The sequence below is a fragment of the Zingiber officinale genome, chromosome 10B (assembly GCF_018446385.1).
Source record: "Zingiber officinale cultivar Zhangliang chromosome 10B, Zo_v1.1, whole genome shotgun sequence".
In the NCBI taxonomy this organism is placed as follows: domain Eukaryota; kingdom Viridiplantae; phylum Streptophyta; class Magnoliopsida; order Zingiberales; family Zingiberaceae; genus Zingiber; species Zingiber officinale.
The window spans coordinates 10,169,353-10,184,247 of record NC_056005.1 but is presented as its reverse complement, the minus strand read 5'-3'; the positions used below and the strand labels follow the sequence as shown (position 1 = coordinate 10,184,247).

General features: G+C 34.0%; 1 long non-coding RNA gene across 1 annotated transcript; it reads right to left on the bottom strand.

Moving 5' to 3' along the window:
• Positions 1-301: 301 nt before the first annotated feature.
• On the bottom strand, positions 302-12,356 carry LOC122028561. Its single transcript, XR_006124860.1, has 2 exons — positions 12,133-12,356; positions 302-830 (listed from the first exon to the last, which is right to left on the bottom strand). It is a non-coding gene; the product is annotated as an uncharacterized LOC122028561 (long non-coding RNA).
• Positions 12,357-14,895: the final 2,539 nt, after the last annotated feature.

The following is a 14,895-nucleotide window of genomic DNA, read 5'->3' as shown; positions in this document are numbered from 1 at the left end:
AAACTCAATTACGGTATATTATTAAATTTTTTTATAAAGGAAAATCTATTTACTCGAATTCTCGAGTGTCACCCACCTAGTATAAAGCACCTAGCTTACATCTTTTCCTCCTATTTATCATCTGGAGGAAAATAGAAAAAAAATATTAAATTATCTTCCTCATATTTTTCTTCCTTGTTTGTTTGCTCACAAAATCATCTCGATCCACTGACAACCTCCTACGATATTCCATTGTTCATCTTATCGACCAACCAATGAATATCGATAACAACAATTGTCACTTTATTTTATGTCCAAGGGATAAGGTAATCAGCAGTCTTTTTCATCCAAATAGAAGATCCACATTGATGATTTAAAATAACAAGAGGAGAAAAAAGAAGGAAAATGAAAAACTTGCAACTTCCAACACAATTTCTAGGCCCATTAGTTCACTACTAGTGGTGTTAGTAATAGAAACAAGCGGAAATTGCTCCACAAGGTGGAGGCATCTCAACCAAAAGAAAACTTCGAATAACTGCAGGGAAAATGAGAAGACTGCAGTCTACCAAATAAGACACAAAGAAACTTTAAAAAGGGCAATTATGTGGGAATCACAGTGACAGTTTCTATACTAAGAATCACATACCCCATCCCTGATCAACACCATATATATGATCATGGTATATATGATCATGGTGATGGTGGTGATGGTGTTGATGGTCATCGGTTGCTTCGTCAAACAATCTCTGAATGTGCTCTGGAATAGGCTCATCTTTGATCTTCTTAGTAAGCTTCGGTAATGAGGACAAAAACTGAGAAATCAAACCTGATATTTCTTCTGGTACATCTTCCTACAAATATTAGCATCATTTGAATATTCAGTTAAAGATCCAAAGCACTAAACATAAACATCTATGCATAATTTCTAGAAGATATACAAGAATTTGCTAACGAGAGAATTCATTGGGATGGTTTTCTTAGGGAACCAAGCACCAATAAAAACGTTTCTGAGACAGAAAAATAGATACAATAAAGGAAACTAATTGAGTTAAAACAATTTGGTGGATGAACAATTATGTGAACTCCCATATCTCAAAACCTATGAAAGAGTAATACATTTAGTATAGATGCATGTCAAATTTAGTAATTCATGGATAACCAATATGACAACAACAAAAATTGATTTATCAAGTAAATCAATGACATATCTATTATTCTTTATTCATATGCCTAATATATAACATCTTCTCGCTCAATATCTGCTATTCATTATCAAACTTCAAGAATTCCAATGCTTTAACACCATTTTCTAACCTCTTGAGCAAAAGTCATTTGAAAACAAGAAAATAAATCTGTGAATATTACTCTTAGCTAAACTTGATTGCTAGACCATGTGTCCACAAGTCCGTCAACCTTGTGATCCCCTTGATTCCAAAAACATTCTCCTGTTGTTCTTTGAGTAATTCTGGCTGTTTGGGATATCTAATCCTTTGATATTCTTGGTTATATAATTTATATCCAACCTTTGCCAATTTTGACTGTCACAGCCAGCTTGGGGTTGCTACTCTATGAAAGAGAAAGGTTTTCATTGAAAGGGAATTAAGAGTTGTTGGTCTAGGATAGTTCAGTATCTAAGCTTCAGTGTTTGACCAATGGTTTCTGCCTCTGGATGACACCAAAAAGAAATTAAAAGCAGTTGTTTCAGGACAGTTCATTGTCTGACCAAAGGCTTCACAGACCAAGTTCAAGATGGCATGCCCTTGAAACTAGTGTTCTCTTGCTATCTTAGTGACATAGGTCATTTTTCATAGAGTCACGTGAATTGAATGTCTCATAGTTCTGATTGTCAAATATCATATCCTTTAGTTCATTTTTGTTATAAACCTTGAGGCTTGCTCTACTTGGATGGATACCTAAGCTAAGAGGAGATAGGAATGGGAAGGAGAGGGCAGAAGGAAAACAACACAAATATGTATATGGTCCATGATATATATACAATTTTATGATCCTTCCACTCTGTCTCACCCTTCTACTTTCTCTTTCCTTGTAAACAAACCAAGCTGGCAAAACACTTTGGAGGATGGAGTGATAACATAGAAGATTATATTCACTTGGACGAAGAGGGTCACCAATTTTCCTTGGGAAAAAGATTAGGGTCACAACTTGCAACAACTCCATCATGTAGAACCAAATGAGTAGTCTCACCAATTGGTTGGATTTGCAATGATGAATGACCCCTACTGAGCTTGAGATAAGTTACATGCTCAGCCTCAATTGACTTAGTGTGTTTTCCCTCTAATTCACTGACTTATTCCAACAGTTATACATTAGGACTCAGTTGACTTATAGTGTGTTTTTCCTCAAAATCAATCTTATGACCATCGATCTTCAGGATTTAGGAAAATTGAAAAGCTTTTGATAAAATGCGAACCACATTGCATGTTGCATTTGCATACTCAAGATATACAAGATGTTTAAAGTGTTTAATCTTGGATGCTCGAACAAAATGAAAATGACAGATATGGATAGGAAGCTGATTATGACACAGTCAACCTGCTTTAAGTAAATTTATATATATTTTAAAACTTCTCTCTCCCAATGTCCCCTTCTCTCTCCTCACATTGCTCCCTCTTCAACACAGAAGATGAGATTGCCAAAGACCGATATCCAAGTCCAGTTCACCTTGAATATTAAAATTAAACTAGTTTAGATATGATTAATTTCATATTGAAATTGGATTTCAAGATATATGAGTCCAATGCACCAAGAATATTCAAGGACATGACCTCACTCTACATTTGAATATTCATGCCAAATGTCCCTTGTCACCGGTCCCACGTTGAGATGAATTCACTCTACATTGGAGCAAAAGATGATAACGTTCACCCCCAATATCGCTAGCCCCCGACTTATGAACTCACTCTGCGTGCCCTTATAGACCATGGAGCAACAAACTCAACTATTGATGAAGCACTTCTTCTTTCATTTCTACCAACCAATCTAATTAAATCCACCGACACTCCATTACTTGGTACCCAATTTGATGACCAAAACTTTCTTGCAATAAATTTGTCAAAATGTTCAACTCCGCTTCTATACAAATTGTGACACATTTAGTGCTCCAATTTTACTTTCTCAAGGCCACTGCCCCCATAAACATTATTACTTACTAAAGACTATGTGGTCTTTCTTTTTACTCTAGTAATTGCCCCTATTCTCTCCGAACATCCATTAGAGATTAGCGCTAGTAAGTGTGGTGAAACCCATCCAACTACCCAAAACTATTCCTGTAAACATGAAGGATCTTGTAAACAATGTCCTAGTCAACAGAAAAACTAGGTTTATTTGGTTATAACAGCCCTAAGGATCTTTTAGAGGAATTTTAAGACCAAGACAATGAGGTTCCACAGGACATTATAAATCCCACTTATTAAATCTAATCAAAAACTCAAAACATTCTGGACTCCTTAACCTCTAGACAGGAAATCATAGATATTGGGAAAAAGACATGATTTATTGTAAATTAAACATTATTAATCCTGATCTCACTATCAAAGAGCAAGATTTAAAATAGACTAATTGGGGGAAAAATGCAAAATGCATATCAATCAATATATAAATCTTGACGACATACGACGGTTTGGATCTAGATATAGAATTAATGATTTTATTGTAAATAAAGGAGAAGAACAAAAAAGAGGTCAGTCTAGAATGATGTTTAACTATAAACGTCTAAATAATAATTGCCATGAAGACGGTTATAAAATACCATATAAAGACCAACTTAACAAAATTCAGAATTCAAAATGGGATTCTAAATTTGATATGAAATCTGGATTTTGACAAGTTAAAACACAACCAGACTCTATAGAATGGATTGCATTCTCTTGTCCTTCATTTGGACTTAAGGTAGCTCTACAAATTTTGCAAAGAAAGATAAATGATATATTTAGAGGGATATCCTCTTTAACTTGTGTATACATAGATGATGTGTTAGTTTTCTCCAAAATCAAAGAACATTCTGCACATCTTCACATGGTTTTTAATTTATAAACAAGGATTGATAGTTTATAGGAACAAGATGAATCTAGCTACCAACCACAGATTTTCTAGGACAGAAACTGAAAAGGAAAATTTTCTCTCCAATCTCATATCTACAAAGATACTGAAATTTCCTGATAAGATGGGATATAAAAACCCTTCCATCAGTTCTAAGACTTCTAAATTATGCAAAGACCATATTTAAAAGATATTGAAAAAATTAGTAGTCTTCTGTATAACAAACAACTAGACAGATATTTTATATATAAATCTGATAAAACAGATTAAATATATGGTTAACAAACTCCCAGTATTTACCCTACCTCTAGATTTTGATTACCTAGTAATTGAAATAGATAACTGAGAATCAGGATGGGAAGGAACATTATCTAGAAAAATTTCTAAATATAATCCTAAAAATTCGGAATCCATCTATAGATATGCATAAGGAAAATACAAAGACTTCCATGGACTATGAAATTTTAGTAGTGATGTATTATTTAGAAGCTTTCATGCTCTTTATATGCAACAAAGCAGAAATTACAATAAGAATAGACTGTGAAGCCATAGCGAAGTATGGTGGTAAAGGGAACTAGAAAGGGGCTTTTAACCAAAAGATGGATTAAGTTATCCGATTGTACTATTAATAGAGGCCTGAAAATTCAATGAGAACATATTAAAGGATTTGACAACTCTGTAGCTAATAAACTTTCAAGATTATTATATAAATCCCATTTTCTTTTTACAGCAAGATAAAGCAAACAAGAAGAAATACTTGGGGTTTAACTATGGAAAAGCAAAAGAAAGTCAAAACTTTTACTTCTCTAAAAACTGAGGTTTGGCAATATATAAAGAAGAAAATCAATTTCACTTTAATCAAAGATCAGGATGAGATCCAACAATGTCTTAATGACAATATATAGAATATACTCACTTCACCAAGGGTAGCCAATTCTAAAATAGCTATCATCAATGCCTTGACAAACTATTTATTAACTACAGTACAAAAACCTGCAAGCAAGAAGTTCTTATGATATGCAATTTATTTTGGACCACAACAAGGTGTTTATGACACTTGGGCAGAAACAAAACTTGCAATTCAAAACTTAACGAACCCATCCTACAGAGGATTCTATAATCTAATAGAAGAATTTGAAATTGTTAGGGCTTGTTGTGGACCTAATGTTTTCACCAATACTTCTCTTACAACAAGACCTTGGCAAGACTTATCCTTCAAGGACCTTTTAAGTCCAAAACCTCATTTCTTTTGAAGACCAAAGAAATATCCAGAGAATATATGGAACTTAAGCAAAATTCAAGCTAGGTAGCAAGAAACGGCTACTAGTCAACTGGCTCTTACAGCTATTAACAATAAAGCCAACAATTCTTCTTTAGAACAATTGCTAATACTTCTAAATTTCTAGAGCTCGTACATAAAGGAGAGATCAAGACATTTCTGGCATATCTGTTTATTATTACACAGAATACAGTTATCGACGAAGATACTAGCATACTTATCCACAATGCACCACTCCAGCTCTTTGCACAAATGAGTGTCCTATCAAATCCTATACTCTATACGGAAGGCTAATATCCTCTATGAAGACTTCCACACAATAGATTATAAAGACATGATTATTACTTCCTTAACTTTAATAGATTACAACCTGCTCAATATGCTATGACTTACAAACCTAGAGACACCAGAACATTTTCCAGCAATGTTAGAAAGAAAAACAAAGGCTGCGTTGGAAAAATTAATGACGTCAATTCTCTTACATATTAATAGCACCCCTCCAGAATGGTTAAACACCAAAGTAGAACCAATAAAACACTTGATTAGACTTCAAATTGAAGGTCTAATTAAAGATTATGAATTTCCAGAATAGACGACTTATAAGTTTGATCAAGATACTAATTGGATTTCTTTAATCCCATTAGAAAAACAACTTCGACACTAGAGAGCAACTGTCCAAGGAAGCACATGGGGATGGGATAATATGGTAGACTCACAAGATTTTTTCCTAGCAGATGAAACCAATACAAAAAAAAATTACTAGCCAAGAGAAATGGGAGTCCCATTTTTTTTCTTTTCCAATTATAACTGAACACATCACTTTAATCCAATATTACAAAAAACGACAAGCGGAATGGGAGAAGAAACACTCATCATTGTCTACCATAACTTCTACGTCAACCATGATGTTTACATCCACTGAAGAAAAGAACCTTGATAATGCAGCAGAGAACTAATGGTGGACCCAAGATTCCTTAACTTTTCTTTTATGTCTTATCAATGTAACTCAGGTTGAGTCAGTCTACTTTATCTTTTGGTTATGCAATTTTAATAACTCCTGAAATCCGAAGGCTTGCAAACCTCTATATAAGGACCCTCTATGTCCAAAACTATGGGAGGAACGCAAGAAGAAGAAGCTGTATCAGAAGGAATAGGTGTGCTTGCTACAAAGTGATGTGTAGAGGGCCCTTCTGATACACTTATTCTTTGATACATCTTCTTCTTGCGCTCCTCCCTTAGTCTTGGGCATAGATGGTCCTTATATAGAGGTTTACAAGCCTTCGAACTTCAGGAGTTATTAAAATTGCATAACTAAAAGATAAAGTAGGCTGACTCAACCTGAGTACATTGATAAGACATAAAAGAAAAGTAAGTTAGGAAATCTTGGGTCCACCATTAGTCCTCTGCTACATTATCAAAGTTCTTTTCTTCATAAGATGTAAACGTCATGACTGACGTAGAAGTTATGGTAAACAATAGTGAGTGTTTCTTCTCCCATTTCGCTTGTTGTTTTTTTGTAATATTAGACTAAAATGATGTGTTCAATTATAATTGGAAAAGGAAAAAAATGGGACTCCCATTTATTTTGGCTAGTAAATTTTTTCTGCATTGGTTTCTCCCACTAAGAGAAAATCTTAGGGCTATAAACAAGTCAGTCGAGCCGAGTCAAGCTTTATGGTATTCAAGCTTGTCAGTAAGGTAACTGAGCAAAACCAAGCCCAACCTAAAATGAACCAAGTTGTTAAAATGATTGTTTAAGTTTGGCTTGGTTTCTTTTGTATGAGCTTGGGCTTAGCTTGAGTTTGGTTCGTTTAGATGTTATTGAGCTCTAAATTTAAGCTTATTTGATTGTTGAAATTTTTACATTTTAAGCTTATTTGACTAGTTATTGAGCTTGATAATACATCATTTTAAAATTTTATTTATTTATTTAGTAAGTTGACAAGAGTTTTATTGATGAACATGATTCACGAACTTTAACGAGCTGAACACATATGTGTTCAAGCTTATTCATTTAATTAAATGAGTTGTTTAAGATGTTCATTTAATTGATCTCATATATATTGAATGAACATAAACAAGTTCTTAACAAGTCAAACACCAAGCTTGTTCACAAGCATTTGGCTCATTTACAGCACTAGAAAATCTTGTGAGTCAACCATATTATCCCATCCCCATGTACTTTCTTGGACAACTGCTCCAGTGTCGAAGTTGCTTTTCTAATGGGATTAAAGAAATTCAATTAGTATCTTGATCTGACTTATTATAAGTTGTCTCATCGTCTTTAATTAGACCTTCAATTTGAAGTCTAATCAAGTGTTTTGCTAGTTCTATTTTGGTGTTTAACCATTCTGTAGGCGTACTATCAATATGTAAGAGAATTGGCATCATTAATTTTTCCAACGCAACCTTTGTTGTTATTTCTAACATTGCCGAAAAATGTTCTAGCATCTCTAAGTCTATAATCCATAGCATATTGAGCAGGTTGTAATCTATTAAAGTTAAGGGAGTAATAATCATATCTTTATACTATATTGTGTGGAAGTCTTCATAGAGGATATTAGCCTTCAATATAGAGTATAGGATTTGATAGGGACACTCATTTGTGCAAAGAAAGTGTTGCATTGTGGAAAAGAATGCTAGCATCTTCTTCGAGTATTGTGTTATAATAAACGAATATGTCAGAAATGTCTTGAATCTCTCCTTATGTACAAGCTTTAGAAATTCAGAAAGTATTAGAAATTGTTCTGAAGAAGAATCGTCGACTTTATTGCTAATCGCTTTAAGAGCCACTTGACTAGTAGCAGTTTCTTGCTATCTAGCTTAAGTTTTGCTTAAACTCATATATTCCCTAGATATTTCCTTGGTCTAGTTCAACATATTCTGAAAGAAATGAGGTTTTGGACTTAGAAGATCCTTGAAGGAAAAGTCTTGCTAAGGTCTTGTTGTAAGAGAAGTAAAAAATTAGGTCCATAATGAGCCCTAACAATTTTAAATGCTTCTTCCAAATTATAGAATCCTTTGTAGGATGGATTCGTTAAATTTTGGATTGCAAGTTTTGTTTCTTCCCAAGTGTCATAAACACCTTGTTGTGGTCCAGAATAAACTGCATAGCATAAGAACATCTTGCCTAAAGGTTTTTGTACTATAGTTAATAAATAGCTTGTCAAAGCATTGATGACAGCCATTTTGGAATTGACTACCCTCGGTGAAGTGAGTATATTCCATATATTGTCAATAAGACATTATTATATCTCACCCAATCCTGATCTTAGATCAAAGTGAAATTGTTCTTTATAAAACTATTGAAGTTCCTGGTTGTCAAACCTCATAGCTTTCAGAGAAGTAAAAGTTTTGACTTTCTTTTGCTTTTCCAAAGTTAAACCTCAAGTATTTCTTCTTGTTCGCTTTATCTTGTTGTAAAAAGAAAATGAGATTAGATTATAATCTTGAAAGTTTATCGGCTAGAGAGTTGTCAGATCCTTTAATATGTTCTCATTGAATTTTCATGCCTCTAATAATAGTATAATTGAAAAGTTTAATCCATCTTTGGGCTAAAAGTCCTTTTCTAATTCCTTCTACCACCATACTTCACAATGGTTTCACAATCAGTTCTTATTGAAATTTATGCTTTGTTGTATATAAAGAGCATGAAAGTTTCTAAATAATATATCCCTGCTAAAATTTCATAGTCTACGGAAGTATCTTTCTCTTTGTATTTTCTTAATGCATATCTAAAGAAGGATTCCAAATTTTTAGGATCATATTTAAAAAAATTTCTAAATAATGCTCCTCTCCATCCTGATTTCAATTACTAGATAGTCAGAATATAGAGGTAGGGTAAGTATTGGAAGTTTGTTAATCATAGATTTAATCTGTTTTATCATATCTATATTTAAAATATCTTTGTCCAATTGAGGACCACTATTTTTTTCAATATCTTTTAAATACGGTCTTGCATAATTTAGAAGTCCTAGAAATGATCGAAGAGTTTTTATATCTTCCATCTTATCAGAAAATTTCAGTATCTTTGTGGATATATGAGATTGAAGAGAAATTTTTCCTTGTCCAATTTCTATTCCAAGAAAATCTATGTGGTTGGTGGCTAGTTTCATCTTTTTCCTAGAAGCTATCAAACCTTGTTTATCGACTAAATTAAAAACTATGTGAAGGTGTGCATAATGTTTTTCCTTGATTTTGGAGAAAACTAATACATCATGTATGTATAATAAGTAAAAGCGGGTATCCCTCTAAATATATCATTCATCTTTCTTTGAAAATTTAGAGAGCTACCTTAAGTTCAAATGACATTACTAGTCATTCAAAGTGCCCTACGACATTACTAGTCATTCAAAGTGCCCATCAGGACATGAGAATTAAGGGTGGCAATTCGGTTCGGGTTCGGGTTGACGGATTCGGGTTGGCAGGTTGGCGGGTTGGAAAATGACAACCTGAATCCGACCTGATTATGAATTCGGGTCAAACTATTCAACCTGAACCTGATCTGTTTATTTTCACTTGACCCGAACCCGACCCGTTTGACCCGTTTAACCCGTTTGACCCATTTGACCCGTTTGACCCGAACATGACCTGAATTCAATAAAGAAATTTTGTATATTAAATTAAAAATAACATTTATCTACGTAAATTAAAAATCCATATCATAAATGATAAATCATAGCAACATTGCTATCAATAGCATATCTCTATGTTTAGGATTTTTAACTTTTTTAAATTTGTAATTTTAGTTTAAATTTATAATTATAAACGGGTTCGCGGGTTATAATTGGGTCATTTCAGGTTGACCCGAACCCGACCTGTTTATTAATTGGGTCGACCCGATTTCGACCCGAACCCGAAACTACCCAACCCTAACCTGATTTTTTCGTGTTCGGTTCGGGTCGTGTTTTCGTGTCGGGTCAAAAATTGCCACCCCTAATAAGAATACAGTCCATTATATAGAGTCTGGATGCATTTTAACTTGCAAAAATCCAAATTTCATATCAAATTTAGAATACCATTTTGAATTCTAAATTTTATTAAGAAGTTGGTCTTTATCTGGTATTTTATGACTATATGACAATTGTCATTTAGACATTTATAGCTAAACATCATTCTAGATTGTCCTCTCTTTTATTCTGCTCCTTTATTTACAATAAAAGCAAGACTTCTATGTCTAGATTCAGACCGTTGTATGGCACCAAGATTTATTAATTGATTGATATGCATTTTACATTCTTCTCTTTTCCAATTAGTATATTTTAAATCTTATGCTTTGATAGTGAAATTGGAATTAATAATGTTTAATTTACAATAAATCATGTCTTTTTCCCAATATTTAGTGGGATTTTCTCCTATGATTTCCAATATTAAAGAGTTCAGATTTTTTTTGAGTTTCGACCCAATTTAATAAGTGGGATTTACAAAATCCGGAGGAACCTTATTGTCTTTGTCTAAAAATTCCTCTAAAAGATCCTTAGGGCTGCCATAGCCAAGTAAACCTAGTTTACTTATTGACTAGGACCTTGTTTACAAGAGCTGTTATGTTTACAAGGATAGTTTGGGGTAGTTGGATTTTGCGTTTGTGTTGGAGGGGTTTCACCACACTTATTAGCACTAAGCTCCAATGGATATTCGGAGAGATTAGGAGTAATTACTTGAGTAGAAAGAAAGAATGCATAGTCTTTAGTGAGTAATAATTCTCTATTAGGAGCCAATAAGAAATTGAGTCCTAAGATAAAGTGGATATTCTTATTCAACAGTAGCCTGACCCATAATTCAAAAAGTAAAATTGGAGGAATAAATGTGCCACAATTTGTATAGAAGCGAAGTTAAACATTCTTAACAAATTTATTGCAAGAAAGTTTTTGATCACCAAATTGGGTACTAACTAATGGAGTGTTGGTGGTTTTAATCAGATTGACCGAGAGAAATGAAAGAAGTCAACTAAAAGACATTATCTAAATGCCAACTAAAGATATTATCTTTTAGCACAAGTGCTAAAATGACATTATCTAAAAGACTATCTTTATCTAGACTAGTTAAACTAAAGACATTATTATCAACAATATCTTTATCTACTTCCTAAGCCTAAAGATAAATTTTATCTTTAGACTCATTCTTTAGTTAAACATTGTTTCAACTATCTAAACTAGTTTAATTTCATATTGAAATTGGGTCAACATTGTTTCAACTAAAATTAGATGATTTTGTAACATTGGTTCAACTAAAATTAGTTGAATTTTAGATAAAGACTAAGCAAGAGAAGGTAAGGACTAATTTGGAAGGAGGACTAAGGAGCAGGTAAGGACTAAGGAAGGTAGGACTAAGGAATTAGGACTAAGGAGGAAGAGTCAATTTGGGTTGGTTTTGGGTGTAGGTCTATTGGAAAACTAGGTAGTAGAAGGGATACCTTGTGGTACTAGGTTATTATTCTCCGGGGAGCCTAATAGGGTCTCACATTCAAATCGTTGTCCTGGCTATATTCAGGATTTTCCGGCTGAACGCCTTCCATACTTAGCTTGGCAGGACTTACTCGGTCGATGAGTCTGTACCCCCGTATATTTACTGTTCACAACAAAGTTACTTAGAAAAGACTGAGGAGAACTTTTTTCCAAGGAACAAGGCAGAGCCTTCTATGACCAAGTAAAGGATTAGTTCATCATAAGAAAGGCCTTTATTGATATGTAGAAAACTTTAAGCATTACAAACCATACTTGGACAAGGAAAGAAATGAGCTTACATTACTTGCATGAAAGGAAATTGCAATAGAACTTATATTACATTACATTGTTTACAAAAAACTTAGGAATTACACTGAGCGCTTGCTTGCTAAAATACTTGAACACTTACGCATCTACTACTTCTTGCTTGTTCTCTTGAGGTTGGAAGGGGGCTTTTATAGAGGAGAGGAGAGGAGATTGCTTCGTGGAGAAGAAAAGAAGGGTTGAGCTGTAGTGGAGAATAAAGGAGCTGAGAGTAGTGAAGGTGAGCTATCTTCACTAGTGGAGCTTAAAGGAGAGAGCTGAAAGTAGTGGAGGTGAGTTGTCTTTACTTAATAGAGAGGATAGTGAAAAAAATACTTGAGTGGTTGTTTTATGGCATCATGGCTTACATTTTTTAGTGAAGGTTGATGTCATAGCTGACATCTGTTCTTCTGTTTGCTAGGGTTCCATCATGCTGTCTAAGTTTTGTTCACCGACTAAATCTAATGATGGTGTGCTCTAGAGCTAGTAGCATGAATGGAGTTGTTGGTTCTGACTCGATTTAGGACTGCTCTATAAGCACGAGTAGATAAAGTTGAACTTACCAAACTCTTGTTTGCTAGTCGCTCTGACTTTTTCTAATAATGTTGAAAGAGCGCGATATGTTAAGTGGTAAAAGTAAAGGAAAAAATCTAGTGCCCATATCTCGTGGCCCATAGATTTTTCCTGTGTAAGTTTCTCCAACGAGTAAGTAATTATCTAGATCAACGGTTTTATCCCACAACCAATTGCTTCCTTGGATTGAAGTTCGACAATGTTTAAATTAATCTTCTAGTGTTGGGAGTACATCTCACTCAATATTTGGATTAGAGGAATAGTCTTCAAGTTCTTAGTGAAGTCCATTAAATTCATGGATATCCATTTTAATCGAATATTAGATTTTTAGAGTTATCCATTATGAAGCGAACTGTCAAATGTATATATTACAAAGGTTTCTTTTTCTTCTAAAGCTAGGGCTATAATGTCCCCTAGTTTCTTTGGAAAGTCTTTTACTGAGTCTATGTCGTGTACCCATAGTTTGTGTAGAAGTCCATCAATGTAAATGGCGTGATAAGCCGTCCTTTGACTATTTGTAGTACGCAGTCCTTAAAGTCAATGCTGGCTTGACGGAAGGAGTAAAGGAGTTGGCATTTACAGGCATATTTTTGTGTCTGCACAAACTTTAGTCATCTTCTAGAACTTCAATTTATAGTTGAATTAAGCTTCATAGACCATTGCCATTCCCTTTAGAGGATTTTTGTGGAATTCTTTGAGCATGTCACCTAAGTCAAGGAAAGTCCGAAAAGTAGATTTTTCTGCCATACACCGAGCATAGGTGGAAGTGTCTTCTTGAATTGTATTAGGAAAACTTAAGAGTCTTTCTTCTGAAACTCTTTGTTCCGCAATTTCTGTGGCTCCTTATGTTAAGTAGTTGGGCCTATGGACCAGGACCAGGCTTGAAGAAGATGCTCTTGCTTTTTCGAACTCAGCATTAATCACTTCAGCATAAGTTTTTTCTTTCTGAACGGTAGAAGTATGCAATTTTCCTCATGCCTTTAATAAAGTACTAATAAAAAAATTAGGGTCTAGGTGTGCCCTAGCAGAAGTGAAAGCTTCATCAAGATAGCAAAAGCCTTTGTAAGATGGGGTTGCACAACCTTGTATTGTTATTTTGACTTCATCCCAGTCATAGTAAACTCTTGCTTGTGTCATAGAAAAGACTACATAGCATGAAAATTTTTGATCTATTGGTCTTTGTATTGTTGTTAGAAAGTAATTTGTTAAGGCATTGATGATGGTTATCTTATAATTGGAACTTCATGGTACGGTAGCAATATTCCAAATGTTGTCAAGTAGATAATTTTGTATATTGTCAGTTTGTTACTTAAGGAAAAGTGAAAATGCTCTTCATAGTTGGTAAATTATTGTAACTCTTGGTTGTCAAACCTCATGATTTTTATGGCAAAATTCTCACTTTTGTTTTTGTTTTTGTTTTTGTTTGTCCATTCCTAAAGGAAAAAAAAAACAATGACAACCAAGTGGACAAACAAACAAAAAAGTGAAAACTTTTACCATAAAAACCATGAGATTTGACAACCAAGAGTTATAACAATTTACAAACTAGTTCCATTTTTCCTCAAGAGGCAAACTTGACAATATACAAAATTATCTACTTGGCAATATTTGAAATATTCCTACCATACTGGAAGTTCAAATTACAAGATAGTCATCATCAATATCTTAACAAATTACTTTCTAACAACAATATAAAAGCCAGGCTAAAAATTCTCATGCTACATAGTTTTTTCCAGGACACAAGCAGGAGTTTACTATGACTGGGATGAAGTCAAAATAGCAATACAAGGTTGTGCAACCCCATCTTACAAAGATTTTTACTCTCTTGATGAAGTTTCACTTTTGTCAAGGCACACCTAGTCTCCAATTTCTTTATTAGTACTTTATTAAAGGTAGGAGGAAAATTACCTTCTACAGTTCGGGAAGAAAAAACATATATTCAAGCAATTAGCCCAAATAAACAAAAGCATCTTCAGGCTTTGTCCACAAGCCCAACTACTTAACACTAGCCCATCTTAAGGCTAGAGCCACATAAACTGCAGAACAAAGAGCTTCAGAAGAAATGCTCTTAAGTTTTCCTAATACAATTCTAGAAGACATCTCCACATATGTCTGGTGTATGGCGGAAAAATCTACTTTTCAGACTTTCCTTGACTTATGTGGCGTGCTCAAAGAATTCCACAAAAATCCTCCAAAGGGATGACAAATTGTCATAATATGTAACTGAATTCAGTTATAAACTGAAGTATCAGAAGATGA